This window comes from Cyprinodon variegatus, unplaced genomic scaffold (genome assembly GCF_000732505.1).
Source record: "Cyprinodon variegatus isolate N-32 unplaced genomic scaffold, C_variegatus-1.0 Scaffold1309, whole genome shotgun sequence".
NCBI classification, from domain to species: Eukaryota; Metazoa; Chordata; class Actinopteri; order Cyprinodontiformes; family Cyprinodontidae; genus Cyprinodon; species Cyprinodon variegatus.
In genome coordinates this window covers 1-8,212 of record NW_015151762.1, presented here as the reverse complement: position 1 = coordinate 8,212, position 8,212 = coordinate 1, and the positions used below count along the sequence as shown (strand labels likewise).

Sequence of the window (8,212 nt, the reverse complement as noted above, 5' to 3'; positions counted from 1 at the left end):
CATCTGCAGTTAAAATATGTTTTTTTTTGTGTAAGCTGGAGGGATTACCACAAGCTACACAAAACAGAACCCTCAATGTACCACTATCTATTCTATTTAATATTATAATCATTGCAACATGGTCATATGAACTTAGTCTCATGCAGTTTTCTTCAACACCTGATATTTGCACTTTGCATGCAATCAAAGACATTCGCCTTTATGTATTCTCTAATCTGTGTCGATCTTTCATAACGTCAAATAAAATGATAATAAAAAAAGGAAATTTTTAATTAACTTCATCATATCTCTACCCATCTTGGATGATATCCTATTCATATTTCCTTTATTTTAATGTTACTTTCTCTTTTCAGGTCAAAACAATGAAAAAAACTGCCGAATCATTTTAAAAAACTTTAAGAAGAGTGAGCCAGTAAGAAGAAAGATTGGAGAAAATGTGACTCTCAATTGCACCAGACAAAGTAGCCTAGATAAGGATGATATTGTGGAGTGGTCTACACCCAGTGAAGAAGATTTCCTTTTTCTAAGGGAGAGGGGGAAAAATACGAACATTTGTAAGGACGGATTCTGTCTTGCTGCACCTCCTGGAAAAGACGTGTTTTTCAGCATCTCAAATGTCAGTAAAACAGATGAAGGAAGTCACTGTTGCTGTATTAAAAACCCACGAAGTGAGGTTGAATGCATCAACCTCACTTTGACTGGTAAGTATTTAGAACAAAAGATTTATGCTTCTCCTAAATAAGACATGAAATGTTTATCTATCACATAAAAATCATATCCTGAATCTGAATGACCTAAACGGGGCTGTTTCAACACTGTGATATAACACTATTCTTTTCATAAAGGTTTACCCACATGTTTGGAGTATTAGTTTCTACGCAAATTCTACTGAAAATTTTTTTGAAAAAAAAAATCATATATGTGTTTAACTCAGCAATAGTTATGCTAATTCCTATGTGGTATCTTAGGTCAAAGATTTCTCATGTTGTGAAAAAAAAGCTGAGAAAACTGTTTTATGTCTTGTTTATTTTCTCTGTTGCAATTTTTAAGCTGTTTTCGTTCATTCTCTAATCGGGCTAACACCAATCACTGAATATTTTCTACTTTAAAGATTCACTTGCAGCAATAACAACTATTAAAAATGTTGTGGTGGACTCATGATCAAAGTGTAGAGGATAGATCAGAAATAAATGTAACTTTTTCTGTTTTGTGTAAAAAAAAAAATGTATATATGTATGAAAGTTTAATTGTTGTTCCCTTTCATTTTGTTTTACAGTTTTAGAAGATGAATCCTCAACAACCCAAGGTCAGATCAGTTGGTTAGGACCGATATAGTAGTAAAGTTTTTACATATCATACTAGTTTTTTGCTAACCTTTATCGCACATTTTTTAATAAACTCAGAATATGAAAATATAAAATGTTAACATTTCAGAGATTGCTTTGTTATGTAACATCAATAATATGTCTTAATATCGTTTGTTGTTCTCCAATGTTGTTTCAAATTAGATCCAAAAGGCCGTGAGGGGAATTCAACACCTGACTCTACAGCACCCCCGATTGGTAACTGCTGTAATCTTTTAAAGAGGCTTAAAATAATCTTTACACTGTATATTGTATGTTTAATATAATTTGATGATTAAGAAAAATAAAAAAATGTCAAGTTCTTATTGACTGGCTGTAACTCAGTACATTTTTCTGTGTTTCAGATTGGAACATGATTGTTATATATATTTTAATTGCTGTATTTGGTATTATTCTCTGTGGTATTGCTTTATGGATTATCAGAAAAAAGGTAAGTATTGTACTTTAAAGTAATCATATAAAAGTAATTTAGAAGTATCTCTAGGATAATTTTACCACCCTAAAACTACAGTAAATACCTATTTCATCTAATTTTCACAGTGGTAATGTGCTAAAATACCTACAGATTAATTTCGTCTAAGTAACCTAGCACCATATTTTCCAAAGGTTTTTTTGTCTGTAAATCAGAACACAAGAGCCAGAAGGAACAGTGGACCAATTACCGTACCAGAATCAATCCCACTGAATGCACCAAAAGAACCCAGACAAAGAAGGACTACTCCTCCTGCAAGTGAAGAGGTATAAAACACTAACACTACTACTTCTGCCTCTGAACGTCTGATGGACCTGAGTGAACCAGACACCTGAGATTTTAGGAGCCCTACCAAGATTATTCGTGAAATTGGATGAATTGTTTCAAATCCCCCAAACCACAAATTTCCTTGGATTTATAACCTTGTTTTATTTTTTTTTTGTTTTTATCATGTTTGATAAAACACACAAATTAAGCTTAGGAATTTTCAAAGGAGTTTAATACAGAAACAGGAAAATGATTTTCTTTTAAAGTGTTTTGTTTTACAGGGACAATGAAATTATTGCGACATAAAATTATTGTTTTACACGTGTTTTAGTAAAACATCTTTAATTTGCAGTAAATTGAATTGGTTCATAAGTAGAAAATATATAAATTCAATTTAATGCATTTTTGAAAAGCAAAATTGTTCGTCTCATTGTGTCTTCCTATGGTCAGATTTTATCTTTTATCTTTCCAATTAAAATAAAAACGTAGTTCTTTAAAAGTAGGTTTTAGTTACAGTCTGCAAATTATTCCTCATTTTAAAATTAAAGCCTGTGCAGATAGAAACTCCAAGAGTATGGATACTGAAGATTTACTTTTTTTGTTTTGTAAAGGAAGTTTTTGATGTTGATATGAAAAACAAGCAATGTCTTTTATTTCCATAATAATAATAATAATAATAATAATAATAATAAAAGCACTACTCTTTATGAGGTATATATTTTCTTTTCATATAAATTGAGGTTTTATTGTATATTTTTCCTGATGAAGTGAGCAATTATATATTTTTTCTGGATACAATAAAATGGTGAAAGCAGCTAAGCTAATAAGTTTTCTTCCTGAAATTATTTTGAAATGGTTTGGGTCTATGTATTTTTTTTCAATATAAAGTAAATTTGGTTTGAATTGGCGGATTCAAATTATATTTTTCCGTAAATCAACTTAGAAGAGGTTTTCAGTGTTCACCAGTGTTCACATGGGGTGAGAACAGAAGGCACACAAAGTTATTTTCCTTCAACTACAGTTACTTTTGCAGACTTTAGATGTCAGCTTTACTCTTTAGCTGATGTTTAGAAACTATAAGCGGATCTAAGTACTAACCAAAGTGCTTCGAAATTCCACATCTGCAGAAGATGTTGGAGATATTTTAACCCCTTACCTGTATCCCTAAAAACTGCCAAATACGCCTTACAAAAAGCGTAGAAAACTTTATGTGATGCTTGTTTTACACTGATTAGAAGAGGTACAAAATTAAACTTTGTGTTTTTGTGAAGGCAACACATAGATTTTTTTTCACTCTGCTATCCAATTTGTTATACTGGTAACTACTGTAGTTTTTAGTAAAGGGAAATGGAACAACAGATAGATTTTGAAACACCTAGCTGGTGCAGCTTGAACACATGACCAGTAAGGGAACCCAGGTGTAAAGAAGCTTCTATAAAATCATGCAAAACTTATGTCTTTACACTTTCTGCTGGGTGTCAATGAGGACAAAAACTGAAGATGGAATTTCTCTTTAATGTTTATTGAGCTGATTGAGCAGTTATACAACATGGAAAAGATGTGGCGATTATAGAAGATGTGGTCTAAAATTACAACAGAAATAGACCTTATCAGTTTACCTGATTACCGTAATATTTTTTCAGCAATGACATCTGCTGATGTAACCTCACTTCACATGCTAATTAACTGCCAAATAGCTAATGGGAATGGCTTACCAACCAGACATCCCAAGTTCCAAAAACTGATTTCAGGGAGATTATCATCCAATCCCTGGGAGATTTCCTGGAGATTATCTTACCTCTGCAGTGTTTATAAAGTGGCGAAAAAGCTCACCAGCAGGTGGCACCCTTACTCCATTCAGGGTTCCACTCAGGTTCAAAATAACAGCACAAATAGTGCTCAACACCATTCAGCAACGTGAATAATAAGCAGGAGCCTTTCTAACACCAGGGTCATAGGGTGTTTCGGGTCTTTGACACCCTCGCCTGGGTGACCAGCATGTTCATTGCTGGGGCAAACAACACTACTGACATGGTGCAACCAGTGATAATGTCCTTCTCTAGGCAGTGCCACACAGATGCTGTTGTTCCGGAGGTGAATCTCAAGCAGAAATTACTGTAGTAGTCCCTTCTGAGTTCAGTGATCTTCTCAGGGACATGGTATGTTGTCAGAGCTTTTGACACAACCTTTTGTTGAATAGATCTGTAGGCATTGGCCTTGTCAAGCCAGAGGACTGCATGTCTCAATCATGTCTCAAATTCATAAATATTCTGCAGGGCATCAGCGTTATTTTTTTTGGTCTCTTTCTTTCCCTAGAATTGCACTGCTTAAGGTGGCTGCAAGTTGGAGTGCATCTGCAACTTTGATTCAGAGGTTCTTTTTTATGAGAACTGTGGTTTTTTGATGGATCACTTCCTTGTGGAGTGTTGGCCTAGTGGTTTGGGCAGTGCGCTTGTGCTGTCATTTCAAAATGTTGCAGAATGCCTTTTCACTCGCACACCCAAGTATGAGCAGATCTCCCCCATTTTAGCCTCATTCCAACGGCTCCCCATATATTTCAGAATTAATTTAAACATTATTTTATTTGCTTTTAAATCCCATATTGATCTTGCCCCAGTGTACCTTTCTGAGCTTCTAAATCTTTATACATCCTGAGCCAGCTTAGAACTCAGCTCAGAGGGGATCACGCTTTCGCCTTTAGAGCTCCATAGCTCCTGGCCTTGTCTGATGTGCTGACTTGCCTCAGGCCTCTTCTCTGACTATTTTTAAATCTTTTGTCAAAACAATCTTTTTTGCTTTGGTTTTTAACTCCCAGCAAGACAATGGGCTTTATTTCATTTTACTTTATGGTTTTATTTATATTATCATTTAACCAATTGTATTGATTTGATTGTGTGAATGTTATGTTTACCCATGTTTAAGCTGTTTTTGTTTTTTCATCTGTACCTTTTTTATGTTTGATTTTTTCTGTAAAACACTTCGGTTTTATCACTGCTTAACAAATAAAATGTTGGATGCTGTTCAAATAGAAGGATTTTGTTTGGTATTTTTTTCCTTTTTATTTGTTATAATGCGTAACCAGGGCTTTTTATTTCTTATTTAAACACTCCAAAGTAGGTCTCTAAAGCTAAAATAATACTTAACTAATTCAGCAAGAGCAAGCTGCATTTTAAGGGAAGCATCTAGGATGTAGAGCAGGGGCAAGGAGGGTGATTTTTCATTTATCATTATGGGCAATTTGAGATCGTGTGACAGCCAAATGTAGTTCAGCCTGGTGAGATTCACAGAGAAATGCTGCTAGAAGGAAAAGTTAGAGATTAATGAAAAAAGCTATTTGGCGCTCGGGGCCCCGGCAGAAAACTTTATTTGTATGAGCAACCTACTGTAGGAAAAGGGTTAGAGTAGCGCTTTTATTAGAAAACATGCATTTGTGCATGCAAGTGTAAGAAAATGGTTACACAAAGCAGAAGAAGCCCTGCTTGTTTTAAGTTCACAGAGAAGTATCAAAACAAGCACTGACATGAAGCTTTCTGTTGAATGATTCTAATATTTTACTGTGTACTTGATTGGTGTTTTTAGGTATTCTGTGGCCCATTAGTTCTGATGATTTAGGATGTAAAGGACTTTGAATTGCCTTGCCATTCAAATGTGCTATATAAATAAATTTTTTTTACTTAACATATTTAATTTACAGAATGTGATGCATTGTGTCTCTCACATGGAGAGGATATCAGTGCAATGACTCAGTGTGTGACGGATTACATAAACTTCTGTATAGATAACACCATCCCCAACAGAAAAGTGAAAAGGCCTCCCACACAATAAACCTTTGATCACCAGTGATTGAAAGAAACTTTTAAACAAGAGAAAAAAACCCTCAGAAAGAGAGACGGAATCAATGTGGAGTATACAGAAGCAACTTAAGGTCAAGATAAAAGAAGCAAGGNATCTGTACCTTTTTTATGTTTGATTTTTTCTGTAAAACACTTCGGTTTTATCACTGCTTAACAAATAAAATGTTGGATGCTGTTCAAATAGAAGGATTTTGTTTGGTATTTTTTTCCTTTTTATTTGTTATAATGCGTAACCAGGGCTTTTTATTTCTTATTTAAACACTCCAAAGTAGGTCTCTAAAGCTAAAATAATACTTAACTAATTCAGCAAGAGCAAGCTGCATTTTAAGGGAAGCATCTAGGATGTAGAGCAGGGGCAAGGAGGGTGATTTTTCATTTATCATTATGGGCAATTTGAGATCGTGTGACAGCCAAATGTAGTTCAGCCTGGTGAGATTCACAGAGAAATGCTGCTAGAAGGAAAAGTTAGACATTAATGAAAAAAGCTATTTGGCGCTCGGGGCCCCGGCAGAAAACTTTATTTGTATGAGCAACCTACTGTAGGAAAAGGGTTAGAGTAGCGCTTTTATTAGAAAACATGCATTTGTGCATGCAAGTGTAAGAAAATGGTTACACAAAGCAGAAGAAGCCCTGCTTGTTTTAAGTTCACAGAGAAGTATCAAAACAAGCACTGACATGAAGCTTTCTGTTGAATGATTCTAATATTTTACTGTGTACTTGATTGGTGTTTTTAGGTATTCTGTGGCCCATTAGTTCTGATGATTTAGGATGTAAAGGACTTTGAATTGCCTTGCCATTCAAATGTGCTATATAAATAAATTTTTTTTACTTAACATATTTAATTTACAGAATGTGATGCATTGTGTCTCTCACATGGAGAGGATATCAGTGCAATGACTCAGTGTGTGACGGATTACATAAACTTCTGTATAGATAACACCATCCCCAACAGAAAAGTGAAAAGGCCTCCCACACAATAAACCTTTGATCACCAGTGATTGAAAGAAACTTTTAAACAAGAGAAAAAACCCTCAGAAAGAGAGACGGAATCAATGTGGAGTATACAGAAGCAACTTAAGGTCAAGATAAAAGAAGCAAGGAGGCATACAGGAAGAGGCTGGAAAGAAAGGTTCAGCAGAACAATATCAGATATAGACTTGTGGTCAGGGATGAAGAAGATCACACGCTTCAAGCAGAAGGATAATCAGAAAAATGGAAGTCTGGACAGAAGTTCCATGTATACTCAGGCAGTTTTTGTTGTTGTTTGAAACCAAAATGAAACAAAAAAAAAACACCAGTATTTTGATCTTTTGTTTACCGAACCCTGCAATGGACTGGCGACGTGCAGGCTGTATATATAAGTGTCAAAAAACGGGACAGATGGACTCAGTATTCAAGGTGAGACAGCCACTAGGAAAGTTAGTTTTATTAAGACAAAAACTAACAGACAGGCTTCTGGGAATAAAACAGACACTCCCCGCCTTCTGAGCCAAAACCCTGAGGGCTCCGCGGAGAAAGACCAGAACAGGATCAGAAGACGAGACAAACACAAAACCTCTCAACCCATTGGCTGCTAGTAACCACGACATGAAACAGGGAATAAACTGAAATTACCAAACAGACAAATGGAAAACAAATAATGATCTCGCCCTGATCTTCTTCTTCTTGTGAGATTATATGGTGGTTGGCAAACTAGTTAAAAGTGCATTACAAACCAACTGATAAGGAGTAAAACAAGGAAACAGGAAACAAGATTCACCCCCAGAAAATAAAAAATAAAATTAATAATATTTTCCAAACTGTTTAGCTTAACCCAACATTATAAATACTTAAATCACATTCACAGTCATAATTTCTAATTTATCTTTAAGCCATCGTCACTCTGCAAGTTTCTGATGATCCTATTGGTTTTCCCATCAAGCTTTCAACCATTTCCCAAATATTTAACTTCAAGATAATTTTCTGCAGTTTCACTATTATTTCAATTCTTTCAGTTTTTCTCATCGTCTGAGCACTACAATTGATCATTTCTACCATGAAAAGAACAAAATCTTGTGTACATCTTGTGATGTATGTCAGTTTATTAAACTCCAATTTCTATCAAAAATAAAAAACAAATATAAAAGAGGAGAATAAATCAAATAGAAAATCATTCTCAGATTTACAATAAAAGTCCATAGAGACAACACTGCATGAAAAGTGAGATTTTCGTCCCCGTAAACCCCCGTAAACTCCCGCAGATCTGCCTGATTTTC

At 34.9% G+C, this 8,212-nt stretch overlaps 1 long non-coding RNA gene across 1 annotated transcript; it reads left to right on the top strand.

Annotated features, from left to right (window-relative positions):
• Positions 1-359: 359 nt before the first annotated feature.
• Positions 360-1,587, top strand: LOC107102747. Its single transcript, XR_001482141.1, has 3 exons — positions 360-701; positions 1,277-1,306; positions 1,509-1,587. It is a non-coding gene; the product is annotated as an uncharacterized LOC107102747 (long non-coding RNA).
• The last annotated feature ends 6,625 nt before the right edge of the window (positions 1,588-8,212 follow it).